Source organism: Halichoerus grypus, chromosome 9, assembly GCF_964656455.1.
Source record: "Halichoerus grypus chromosome 9, mHalGry1.hap1.1, whole genome shotgun sequence".
Lineage (NCBI taxonomy): Eukaryota > Metazoa > Chordata > Mammalia > Carnivora > Phocidae > Halichoerus > Halichoerus grypus.
Window position 1 is genome coordinate 134,367,563 of NC_135720.1, and position 12,292 is coordinate 134,379,854.

Here is a 12,292-nt window from a genome sequence, read left to right on the forward strand (position 1 = left end):
TCTCCAGAAAGGGTTTCTCTAATAACTTCCATGTTTTTTTCAAGCCCAGCTAGTATCTTTAAAGTGATGATTCTGAACTCTAGATCCGACATCGTACTAATGTCCGCATTGAGTAGGTCCCTGGCAGTCGGTACTACCTCTTGTTCTTTTTGTTGAGGTGATTTTTTCCATCTTGTCATTTTGTCCAGAGGAGAATAGATTAATGAGAGAACAAAATGCTAACAGGGTAACAACGTCCCCAGAAAATATACTCTAAACAAATCAAAAAAGACCTGAAGCAGCGGGAAAAGAAACGGAAAGAGAGAAAAAAGAAAAAAAAAAAAAAAAAAGAAAAAGATAAAGATAAAAACAAACCAAAACAGAACAAAACAAAAAAAACAGAATATGATCAAATATGATCAGGCTGGTATATAGATCAGTGCCACACACTAGATTTTGGGTGTATTTTGGTCTGTTAGAAGAAAGTGCCTCCCAAAATTTTAAAGAAAGAAAAACTTACATATGTATGAAAATAAGGGTTGATATGATGAAGGGATGGAATATGACTGTAAAGATGGAAATTATAAAAAATTTTATAAAAGTAATTGATAAGAAGTTGTTTGAAAAAAGAAAGAAGAGGATTTAAAAAAAAGAAAAAAAGAAAAAGGAGAGAATGTGATCAGGCAGGGGAGTAGAAAAAAACCATACACTAGAGACTTAGGGTATATTTTGATCTGTTAGAAGAAACTATCTCAAAATTTTAAAGAGAGAACAACTTATATATATATGCCAAAAATACAGGTAACTACTATGAAGGGATAGAATATGATTCTAAAAATGAAAAATAAAAATGTCTTTTTAAAAAAGGGATTGATAAGATGTTGGTTGAAAAAGGGAAAAAGAAAAATTCAAAAAAAAAAAAAGACAGTTAAAAAAAAAATTAACTTTGAAAGACTACAGAATCGTGGTAAAAAAGCCATGAATTCTATGTGCAGTATTCCCCTAGCGCTGGAGTTCTGCCGTTCTCACTGATCGGTAAACTTGGTCTTGGCTGGCTGTTCTCGCTGATCTTCTGGGGGAGGGGCCTGTTGCCGTGGTTCCCGAATGTCTTTGCCGGAGGCAAAATTGCCCCGCCCTTGCCGGTCCGGGCTAAGTAATCTGCTCGGGTTTGCTCTCCGGAGCTTTTGTTCCCTGCAAGCTTTCCGTACAGCTTTGGAGGCGGAGAGTGAAAATGGCGGCCTCCCAGTCTCCGCCCCGGCGGAGCCGAGAACTCGGGGTCCCACTCCTCAGCGAGCCCCCAGAGAAAAGCCGTCAGTCACTCCCGTCTCCCCGGTCTCCCGCCACACTCCGCGCTCACCCGGCCTGTGACCGCGCCCCTCTATCTGGCACCCGACCCCGGATGGAGTCTCCAAACCCAGCAGATCCCCGTGGTGCGCTCCCGCACCTCTCCTCCCGGGGGAAGAAGGTGAGTCTCCCCGGATCTGCCGCTTGTTGGGTCCCTGCTGGAGGAGCAGTGGCCCGACTGTGCCGCGGATCACGGTTTATAGCAACCCCGAGCTGAGAGCCCGCACCTGGGCTCCGTCTCTGCAGCCGGCTTCCCTGCTCCGATCCCTGGGAGCTCTGCCGCACTCAGGCACCCCCAGTCTTTCTGTGACCCCGAGGGTCCTGAGACCACACTGTCCCGCGAGGGTTCCACCCCCCACTTCGCCACCAGAGTGACGTCCCTCAGCGGAGCAGACTCTAAAAGTTCCGATTCTGTGCTCCGTGGCTCTATCACTTGCCAGAAGCGGCCGACGGAGGCCCCTCCCCCGCCGTCTATCCTCCCGAATATCGCCTCGGATTCACTTCTCCGCACGTCCTACCTTCCAGAAAGTGGTCGCTTTTCTGTTCAGAGAGTTGTTGCTATTCTTTTCTTCGATCTCCTATTGAGTTTGTAGGTGTTCAGAATGGTTTGATCCCTATCCAGCTGAATTCCTGAGACCAGACGAAATCCAGGTCTCCTACTCCTCCGCCATCTTGCTCCGCCCCCCCCAATTTTAAAGTCAAATTAAGCAACCTCTTCTCCATCAACTAAAGACCTCCTCATCTTCCAGCCCAGTTACACCCTGACCTCACCTCTGGCCTACGTAACTGGAAAATCAAGGTCAAAGGCAAGGGCCCCCTGCTTTGCCAGACACCTGCCTCCCTCCCTTCTTCCTACTCACCTCCATATGCACCTCCATTAGTTTGGAAGCTAGTATGTGTGGCTTGCTCAGATTGCTACAATCGCTAGATGAGGCTCTGCAAGGCACAGCCCCACAGTTGTATTATCCTTGTCCCTGAAACACCCTCTCTCTTCCTAATAGTGTAACAGGAGAACAGTAATGTTGTTTTGCTTTTATTAAACTGTTAGCTGCTCAGTAGAAAACACAAAGAGCATACAGATATGTGAATATGTTCAAATAATTTGGAAATAGGTTTATTTTTCTTTTATATAGGAAAAACATGGAAACTTATTGCTATCACACCCCACCCAATTTTACTCACTAGCCAATTTCCAGAATATAAAGTTAGTCTTCTCCTTCTTCTCCCTCTCCATCTTTCTTCTCCTCCTTTTCCTCCCTTTCAGAGAATGCGTGCTTTGAACAGAAGAATGGGAAAGTCACTTCAGCAATATGAGGTAAAAACTTATTTCAAGAATTAAAATGCAAACCCAGGTGGAAATGTGGGGAAGGAACACAGATTTGCTTACCTGTAAAACTTGGGTCTAGATTCTAGATGGACTGTAAGTCTCCTTCCTACTCTATAATTCTGAAATTCTGTGATATGAGTAAAGAAAGGTGGAAAGGAGGAAAGACAGGTATGCAAAACGTTTGGAGCTACCTCAAGAGATGATTGTCATGTTCCATCTTAACTACAGCAGTACAAGGCAGACCAGGAGGGACCAGGACCCAAAAGTGGGCTAGTTTCAGCCTCTTTGTTGGGTGAGAAAAGGCTCTGAAAGAATGTACCTAGCTATGGAAGCTAGGAAGAGACGTAGAAGCAAGCAGAGACTGAGATCTCACTGGTCGGAAAATGCCAAGTGGATACTGGGGGGCTCTCTAATCCAGAATTGGTGAATCCCAAATGCCAGAGACAGGGAATCCAAGAGCTGTGAGTTTTCAGAGATCCAAGAAAAACAGAGGGAAGGTGGCATGAGGGAAATTGGCTGGGACTTAGGTGGACTCAGAAAGATGGAATCCACTTATAAAATTGGGTTCAAGGTAGACCTCAAGGCTTCAATAAGAGGAAAAGACCAGTTTCCAAAAGTAGACATAAGTAAAGGTAGGTGGAGGATATATGGTAGTCTATTGTGGTGAGTTAAAGATGGCCACAAATCTGATACCTCTTCCACCAACAGATGAGCCCTATGTCCTCAACTCTTGAACCTGGGATGACTTTTTGACTGATTTGATCAACAGAATATGAAAGGGAACTATACTAGTTTCTTGGCCCAGGTTTTAAGCAACTGGTAGTTTCTACTTCCTGTCTCTTGATACACTCACTCTTGGAAATCAGCTGCCATGTTGTAAGGAAGCCCAAGCATCCTGTAAAGAGGGCTACAGGTAGAGAAACCAAGGTCCCAATCAACAATCCCAGCTGACTTTCAGCCAACAGCCAGCACTAGCTGACGGCCATCTTGGAAGTGACTCTTCCAGCCCCAGCTGAGCTGCCCCAGCTGATGACAGATGGAGCAGAGACTAGCTGCCCCAACTGAGCCTTGCCTGAACTGCAGATTCATGAGCAAAATACATGCGTGTTGTTGTTGTAAACAAACAAGTCATGGGGTGATTTGTTATGCAGCAATAGGGAACATTCATCATATTATTTCTATTTTTTATGCATGTATGAAATGCATACATGGTTTTCACTCCCTGGAAGAAATCCAAAGAGAGTTTTCACTTTTATGGAAACAGGGAAAGTAGTGCTCAGCATCGGTTTGGCAGCGAGTTGTTACAGAGATGCTGCCACCCCGCTGGAGTCTTGAACTCTGTCTGCAAGCATTTGGATTTTATCTTGATTTCTTTTGTGTATCGTTAGCAAGATGTGTCTTAAGGTTTCAGAAAAGCCGAAGAAAGGTTATTTTTTAGGTCTCGGGACACTCAAAACTGTTTCAGACAAATTAATAGTAACTGCTTGTTCACTTTATACCATTTGGGCATAGGAAAGTCCTCATAGGAACACTCTACTTTTGGATACTGGGGGAAACCTTTACCGGAAAATGGAAGGACCAAAGCACAAACTAAAGTTTTTCTTTGTGATTGAGTAGAAAATAGATGTTTTTCTGCTGAGAGGAATTCGGATTTCAATTTCCTTTTCAAAATTATTTCTACACCCACTTTAAAGTGTTCATCTCTCTCTTGCTATTGCAAAGGCTCTTCTGAGCCAACACATTGCATTTGGGCCTTCCGGTTTTGAGTGGTGTGGGGAGGTGTTAAAGAAGGCGGACTGTGGGAGGATTGACAAGTACAGGAATCTGTGTGGTGCTTCAGCGAGTCGCAAAGCAGACAGATGAAGCCAGGCACCAATTACTAGCACATGGGTAGGCATGGCTTTCCTCCTTCCCCACTGCTGGAGGTCATGCTGTCTTGTTCACCTGCTTTCCACCCCACTCCCCTGGTGGTGGGAAATGTAGACAGAGGCACTGGGAAGAGAGGACAGAGACCAGAAAACCACAGGGGCTCTTTGTGGAGAGTGTTTTACTTGGGACCAGCTTTGGATGTGAGAGAATTAGATTGGAGAGAGAAGAGTGTGGCCATGTGGCTGAGAGGAATCTTGGCATGATCCATGAAAAGTCCAAATAAGAGGATGGAGTCGATTTTTGAGTGTAGGTGGTCCCCGACTTACAGCGGTTCAACTTGACAATGGTGTAAAAGTGATATGCATTCAGTAGAAACCATACTTGTGTTTTTATTTTTGATAGCAATATGCAGTGTCATCCTCATCTGTGAGGTAGGACAAGGGCAGCAAGACCACACGGGAGTGAATGACCACACACTGACAACCACTCTGGCCCACAGACCATTCTGTTTTCACTTTTACTGAGGTGTTCAATACATTAGATTAGATCTTCAACACTTTATTATCAAAAAGGCTTTATGTTGGATGATCTGACCCAACCGTAGGCTCGTCTAAGTGTTCTGAGCACGTGCAAGATAGGCCAGGCTGAGCTATGATGTTCCGAGCTTAGGTGCATTAAGTGCATTTTTGGCTTACGATATTTTCAACTAGTGAAGGGTTTATGTGGATGTAACCCCATGTTAAGTCAAGAAAGATCTGTACCTTCTCTTGCTCCTTGAATGCATCACCACTCCGAGACTGGTCCCAGATACGTAAGTATTGTGTAAATATGAACCTGGTTTAGAAGCTATGGTGGTACCCCAAGAACTTTCTGCTCTCTTTGTAAATTAGATGCAAAGTCCTTGAACCCACACTCCACCTTGTCTGCATATATATGCATTTTTATTAATAAGCTGTCAAGAGTTACCATGTATATTTGACTAGTTGATTTGTCAGGATCGAGAACAAAACAACATGTATTGGAAAACAAATACAAACAAAGTGCAACATGTGTTCTTAACATTCTATTGCACATGGAATCTCAAATCTCAAATATTTTGCAGGTAGTCATCCAAGAGAAGCAAGAAAAAATTTCTTGCCGGTCCATAGTAACACAGACCACTATCTATCTTGTACAAACCCAATTTCTTGTGATGAAGAACTCCTTTCCTTTTGCTTAAAATAACCAAGAAGGGTGTTCTTGGAAATGGGGCTGAATACAGTACTTGGGGACAGAGATGGTTAATATCCCCCAAATATTGGTGGGTTCTCCTACAACTCCCCACCTCCTTGCATTGGGTTGGGAGCCACATGAGTATAGGTGGGCAAAGAACTTAAAATAGAAGCGATGATCGTCACTCACTGTGCATCTCAAGGCCAATGAGTTTTCTCTATTTCTCGTTTCCCCTTTCCACAGTGACTGGGAATTTGCATGATACTGATGGCCCAGCTCTAAGATGGAAGCAACCCAGACTCCAAAGTCACTGCATGGATAAGGGCTGCCAAGGGAAGTGAGCAAGAAGTACATTTTCGTTATGTCAAGCCACTGAGAACTTGAGCTTTATTTATCACTGAAGCATAACCCAGCATCACCCTAACATGGTTCCTGGGGAAAATGGAGAACAGGTTCTGTTATCCTTCCTCCTAGAAAACCGGGTAGAGGGAGGAAAGCACCCCAGCAAGGCTACTTTCCCATTTGGTGGGAGTTGCAAGGTCAATTGAGGTAGAGACACAATGAGGCAAGATAATTTTGTATCTGTTCACCCAGATCCTCGGAGATCTCCACTTACCTCCCAACAAATGCCTTTTGTGACCACCTTTTCGATAAACCTTCCTGCATTTACCCAGGGTTGAGCCTGAGGCAACTTCAGTGTTGCCTTCGAGAAAGATGTGGCAATACTTCTGATGAAGCCACTTGTTCTATGCTTTCAACACTGCCTTCACATTTATTGAACAGAGGTGGAAGACGTTCTATGGCACCAGGCTGCGTCCCGTCCTCTAGGATCTTCTGGTCAAGGTCAGCCGATTCGGAGAAAAAGTGCCTCTCGGCTCTAAGCTCCCATCAATTTAAAACCATGCGCTAGAACCTAGCACTTAGACAAAAGGACGTTTCTTTTCATTTTGACATAAATAATCAGCGGTAAATTAAAACCGATTTGGATCTCAAAATCAATCCTTTTTACTTAAGACCAAGAACTTTCTTTAAAGATCCAACGAAATTGGTTTTTGCAGTACTGGATAATGTACTTGAAAGTGCTTTATGAGCCATTCATTTTCGCTGCCATGCACAGAAATGCTCTCTTGCCGGTTTTAAAGAGATGGAGAACACTCACCTTATGTTTGAAAGACTGTTTAAAGCCCCCAAACAACTTAGAATTACTGGCATGCAGCTGGCGCCTCGTAGTTGCTTCTGCCCGTATCTGACAGAGCCGTGGATGCTCCTCTCAGCCTGTCTCTCTTTCAATCGTGTGCAATCTGGTGATTATGGGACTTAATTTTTTTTAAGCACCAAAACCCAGCATTTAGCCCATGGGTCTCTGTATTACCATCTAAGGACTCCTGGCAGACTGGAGCCATTTTTCCCTCAGACAGACCTTTAAATGATTCTTCATGCTTTTGTCACATAATTAAAATTAGATTACTTCAACTCCCTGTTGGCCGGCCTGAGTGCGGGCCCTTGTAAAGCCTCCAGCTGGCCCAGGGGCCTTTGAAAAGAGGAATAAGGTCCAAACACACTCAGCTGCTGCCTCAGCCCACCCCTGGCCTGGAGGCCATTGTGCTCCTTGCCAAAGGCAGACAAGATTTACCCCGAGTTTATCAATGGCCGCTTATTTTCTAAGGGCTGGATTTTTCTATTCAAAAGACTTGGAGTCAGAGATTGGTATGTTGGCTTTTAAGGATCCCAAGCTATTCCAGACCCACCCTCCCAGCCCCCCACGTCCCCCACTTCCCAACACCCAGAGAGCTCACCTCTTAGTGCTTTACCTGGGGCGGGGCGGGGGGGGGGGGTCCGCTGCAACGGACGGCTCCGGGAAGATCAAGCAGCTGAGCATGTATATTGTCCGACACATTCGCTTCCAAATACTTATTTGACTCCTCAGCCAAGGCTGACTTCAAAATCTCTGCTCTCTGCGCCCAGCCCTCTGCCCCCAGGACACGCCCTGGCTGCGTTTCTAAGGGCAGCCTCAATTCGGTTTCTACTCATCACCGCAGACAGCACAAAACAACTCTTCACCATATACACCTACTCCTGCTGAGTTTCTGACATCTGTCTCTTCTCTCTCCTTCTCAAGTTCCCTAAAAAAATAGAGGAGGCAGAACTCCTGTCCACTGTTAGCATCCATCAAGGAATCTCAGCTCCCTCTGCTAAAAGAACAGCTCTTGTGGGTCACTCTTGGTGTCTCTAGACAAATGCCCCCTCCGTAACCTTGCCCGGGGTCCCTCTGCCTGCCTCATCTGCCCGTCTCCCGGCCTCTCGCCTGCCCACTTTCTAGCCCATAGTGCAGCCACGGAAGAGAGGGTTTGAATCTGATCAGACGTGGGCTAGGCTTCCCACGATAGCAACTGATTAGGGCCGTGACCTTCAGTAAGTGACTTAGCCTCCCTTGAATTTCATTTTCATGTCATTAAAATTAGGGATACTAATGCCCACCGCAAAGGGCTGTAGAGAGGATTAGGAAAAACGCAATGAATGCCTGGCCTGTGGTGTCACCCGGCTTCCCAACGGAGGAGAGAAATTGCATGCTTGGGCTTCGTGATTAAACACCGCCTCCCCTCTCTCTGTAAAAGGCAGTGAATTTCCCTAGTTTATGGATTACTCTAGTCTTGATGGCCTCACAAGTAGGGTGAACATAGACATAACCATATTTTCTGCCACAAAGACGTAAATGCTCTGGAGTGTGTGTGTGTGTCTCTAACATTTACGGAGTATTTGCAATGAGCCAGGCTTTGTGATCTGTGCTTTGCATGGACTCTGTTAGGTGAGGCAGCTTCTAGTATATTCCCACTTCACAGGGGAGAGGACCAAGGCTTAGGGGTCATAACTTGCCTGAAGCCACACGGTCAGCAAATGGCAAAGCTGGAATTTGAACCCAAGCCATCTGGGTTTGGACATTTCTGTTGCAGGACTTGAACTCACGACCCCAAGATCAAGAGTCGGACACTTTTTTTTTTAAAAGATTTTTTATTTATTTATTTGACAGAGAGATGAGGAGAGAGCACAAGTAGGCAGAGTGGCAGGCAGAGGGAGAGGGAGAAGCAGGTTCTCCGCCGAGCAGGGAACCCGACGTGGGGCTCGATCCCAGGACTCTGGGATCATGACCTGAGCCGAAGGCAGATGCTTAACCGACTGAGCCACCCAGGCGCTCCCACTTTGCTACCTTCTTCAACAGAACCTCATTGACGTTACCCTTGCAGGGAAAAGGCGGACATTCATGATGCAACAATATGGCAGTCCCTGCCTCGCCATGCTCTTGGTCTCTGCATTGCCCCCCTGCCATAGATGTGCCTGCCTCCTACAATGGTCTCCACTTCCGATTTGCTCTTTATGGTCTGTTCTTTATGTGAAATAAGACACCTAAGCTGGCTAAGACGGTGCACGCAGTCCATAAACCCCGAAGGACTGCCTGGGGACTCTCTGAAAGTTCATGCTCTTCAGATTCTGTTTGACAATGTGAGGCACTCGGGAAGCTTCTGCCCACACCCTTACCTTTAGGTTTCTCAAAATTTAGTTGAGGAAACAGGGCAAACGCAAAACAACTAGAGAATCATATGGAATCAGCTAGAATCAGACACCGCAACGACGAACCTCATGGGAGCTCAGGAAAGAGAGTAAGATACTATTATCAATCTTCAGGGCAGACCAAAGGGGCACAGGACAGAGAGCAGCCTGGAGTTAAGAGCACAGACTCTGTCTCCCAACTCTCCCACTCACCTGTGTGTTTTGTGGCCTCTTGGGCCTCAGCTTCCCCATCTGTAAAATGGGGAAGATAATACCACATATTTCCTACTATTTTTTTTTTTTTTTACTTTTTAGAGCTAGGTGAGCGCACGTTTGTGAAGTTCTTACACTAGCTCCTGGCATATAATAAATGTTCCTAAGTGCCATTATACAAGACGCAGGGGCTGACAAGCTAACACAGAACGAAGAGGGGAAGGGAGCCTGGGATGAAAAGTGAGCCGTCCAGCCAAGTCTGTCCCTGCATCCCACACGGCTGAGCAGGCGTGCACACCCACACCTCCTTGCTCATTGCATCTGCCATTTCTCAGAGTCTCGGGATCAGGCTGGGTCCTTCTCTTGGTCCTCCCTGAGCAGTAAACTTCCTCTCTTTCTGACAGCCACGTATCCTGATGTTCCCCTAATCAGAGATCCCACTGACCTCCAGGGACAGCCCGGGAGGATTTTACAGACAGTCGCTGCTGTCTTTGAACCGTGGGTGCTCTCGGCGTGTCTAGGTCTATGTACGTCTGCATCTGTTCGTGGAAGAGTGTCTTTCCTACTTCTTTCCAGAAATAATCTGCGGCCTCTGGAGAAAGTTTTGTGAAATGGTGCCGGTCGTCTGCCAAAGGCTAGACTAGAACTTCATGCCTATAAAACCATCTTTGTGATACAGATGTTTCCTTAACGTGAGTTTGCGGACCCTGGAGGAGCTTCGCAACGCCCACTGCAGTGTTGGCCCGGTTCCCGGCAATGGTAGGCAACCGCGGACCCTCCGAGCTTATCTCCCTACACTGTGATTTGTTTTCCTAGCACCGAGGCCCGGAAGGTGTCGGCAGGTGGAAATGCTTTGCCCATTGCTGTGGCAGCCAGGTAACTTCAGGGGCGGCCTGACACTGGCCTCAGCAGAGGGAGCTTTCTCTTGCCGACCGCCCACGCTGTCCCCCCGGGATACCGACAGAGACCGCCCAGCCCCTCTGCTGCATACACAGCCCTGGGACAGGAGGGAGTCCACACCTTCAGAACAATCCTTGAGCAAGGGAAACTGAAGCAAGAAGTAAATACTCCCTGGCTCCTCTTCTTGAAGAATGTTCTAGAAGGTTTCTCAAGGGGTCCTCAGTGGGCTAGATCCCCACCTGACAATAGCAGTCACCAGTCCAATGATGCTCTCTTGACTTGGCTTCCCTGCTTTCTCAGTTTCACTCTCCCCGTTCCCCCATTCCCCACTCTTATTTCTTGGGCCCAATTTCCTAAATATAGCGGCTGCACAAAAGTCCTACTTTTAGGCGACGCGTTTCCAGGCTAAGGTAGTAGGGATGACCACCAGAGCAGCCCTCGGCCAAGGCTCTATAACAGTGTTACCACACAGAGCCCCTAAAGAGGAAAATTGATTTCAATCGTGATGCTATTACGTGCTGGTTGCTAATAGAAGGAACCACCGAGTGTCCCCAGACTGCAGGATTGCAAAGTTTAAGTCAGTCTCACAAAAGGAGGGCACGTTCCGAAATACGTAAGAGGAATACAACCGTGATTAGAGAAGAGGAAATTTAACATATCCCTCTTACTACTGAGTTTCATGGAGTTTCTTCTTCCAACCAAAAATGTTATTAAAACGTGTGGTGCCCTTAAGAAGGAATCCTCAGCTTAATTCCCCGAAGGCAATTCCTCAGTGGAAAACTGCCTACTTCTTCACACAAGATCACCGGCTAACATTCACACGGGTGTGTTTGTAGGAACATCTTGAGACCCATGAGGAAACAGCCTTGTTCTGGTCATAATGTGTCCTCATTTTATGTCCCCAGAGGAAAATAACTCTCTCATAATTAAAAGGAGTATTACAAAACATGCAGTAAAAATCAGTATTCCTATTTTAAGTGACATATTTGAGTTTCAGCTCTTGTTTTTAATTGTTAGCAGGGTGACACATAAATTTCTTCAGGGAGAGAGATGCTGAAAGGGATGTGTTAAGAACCTTATTTGAGGGGTGCTTGGGTGGCTCAGTCGGTTAAGTGTCTGCCCTCAGCTCAGGTCCTAATCCCAGGGTCCTGGGATCCAGCCCCAGGTCGGGCTCTCAGCTCAGCAGGGAGTCTGCTTCTCCCTCCACCTCTGCCTCCCTCCCCTGCTCATGCTTTCTCTCTCTCTCTGTCTGTCTCTCTCTCAAATGAATAAATAAAATCTAAAAAAAAAAAAAAGATTCTCTCTCTCTCTCTCCCTCTGCCCCTCCCCACCCACTTGCTTGCACACGGGCTCTCTTTGTCTCTCAAAAACAAAACAAAACAAAACAAAACCCAACACTTATTTGAAATACTTTTAAGTTTGATTCAAGAAAAAGAGAAATGAATGAATCAGAAGTGAGAAGGTGATAAAGATGATGGCACAGCAATATAAACAGTGCCAAATAACCAATGGATAGCTTTGAGAACTCAAAAAACGGGGAGAAGATGGAAGACTTACATTAAGTCTGATTTCCTAACTTAGAACCAAGACTGAAAAAGCAACATAAGCCACTGCATCTGTGGTATAGAGTAATAAGTTCTTTTTTAAGGTTTTTTTAAATTTTTATTTTATTTTAAGCAATCTCTACACCCAATGTGGGGCTCGAACTCACGATCCCAAGATCAAGAGTCACCTGTTCTGCCAACTGAGCCAGCCAGTGCCCCTAGAATAATAAATTCTAAAAATTTGATCTGTTCTAGAATTTCTTATCCTTTTTATTTGCTTCTGTGTTTAAAGGCGTTATTTAAACAAAAACAGAAACTAAAACAAAAAAAATGCATTATCAGACCCTACTAAGCCTTT

At 45.7% G+C, this 12,292-nt stretch overlaps 1 long non-coding RNA gene across 1 annotated transcript in view; it reads right to left on the reverse strand.

Moving 5' to 3' along the window:
- Positions 1-12,292, reverse strand: part of LOC118530228 (uncharacterized) — a 117,840-nt gene that overhangs the window by 56,130 nt on the left and 49,418 nt on the right. The window lies entirely within an intron of this gene.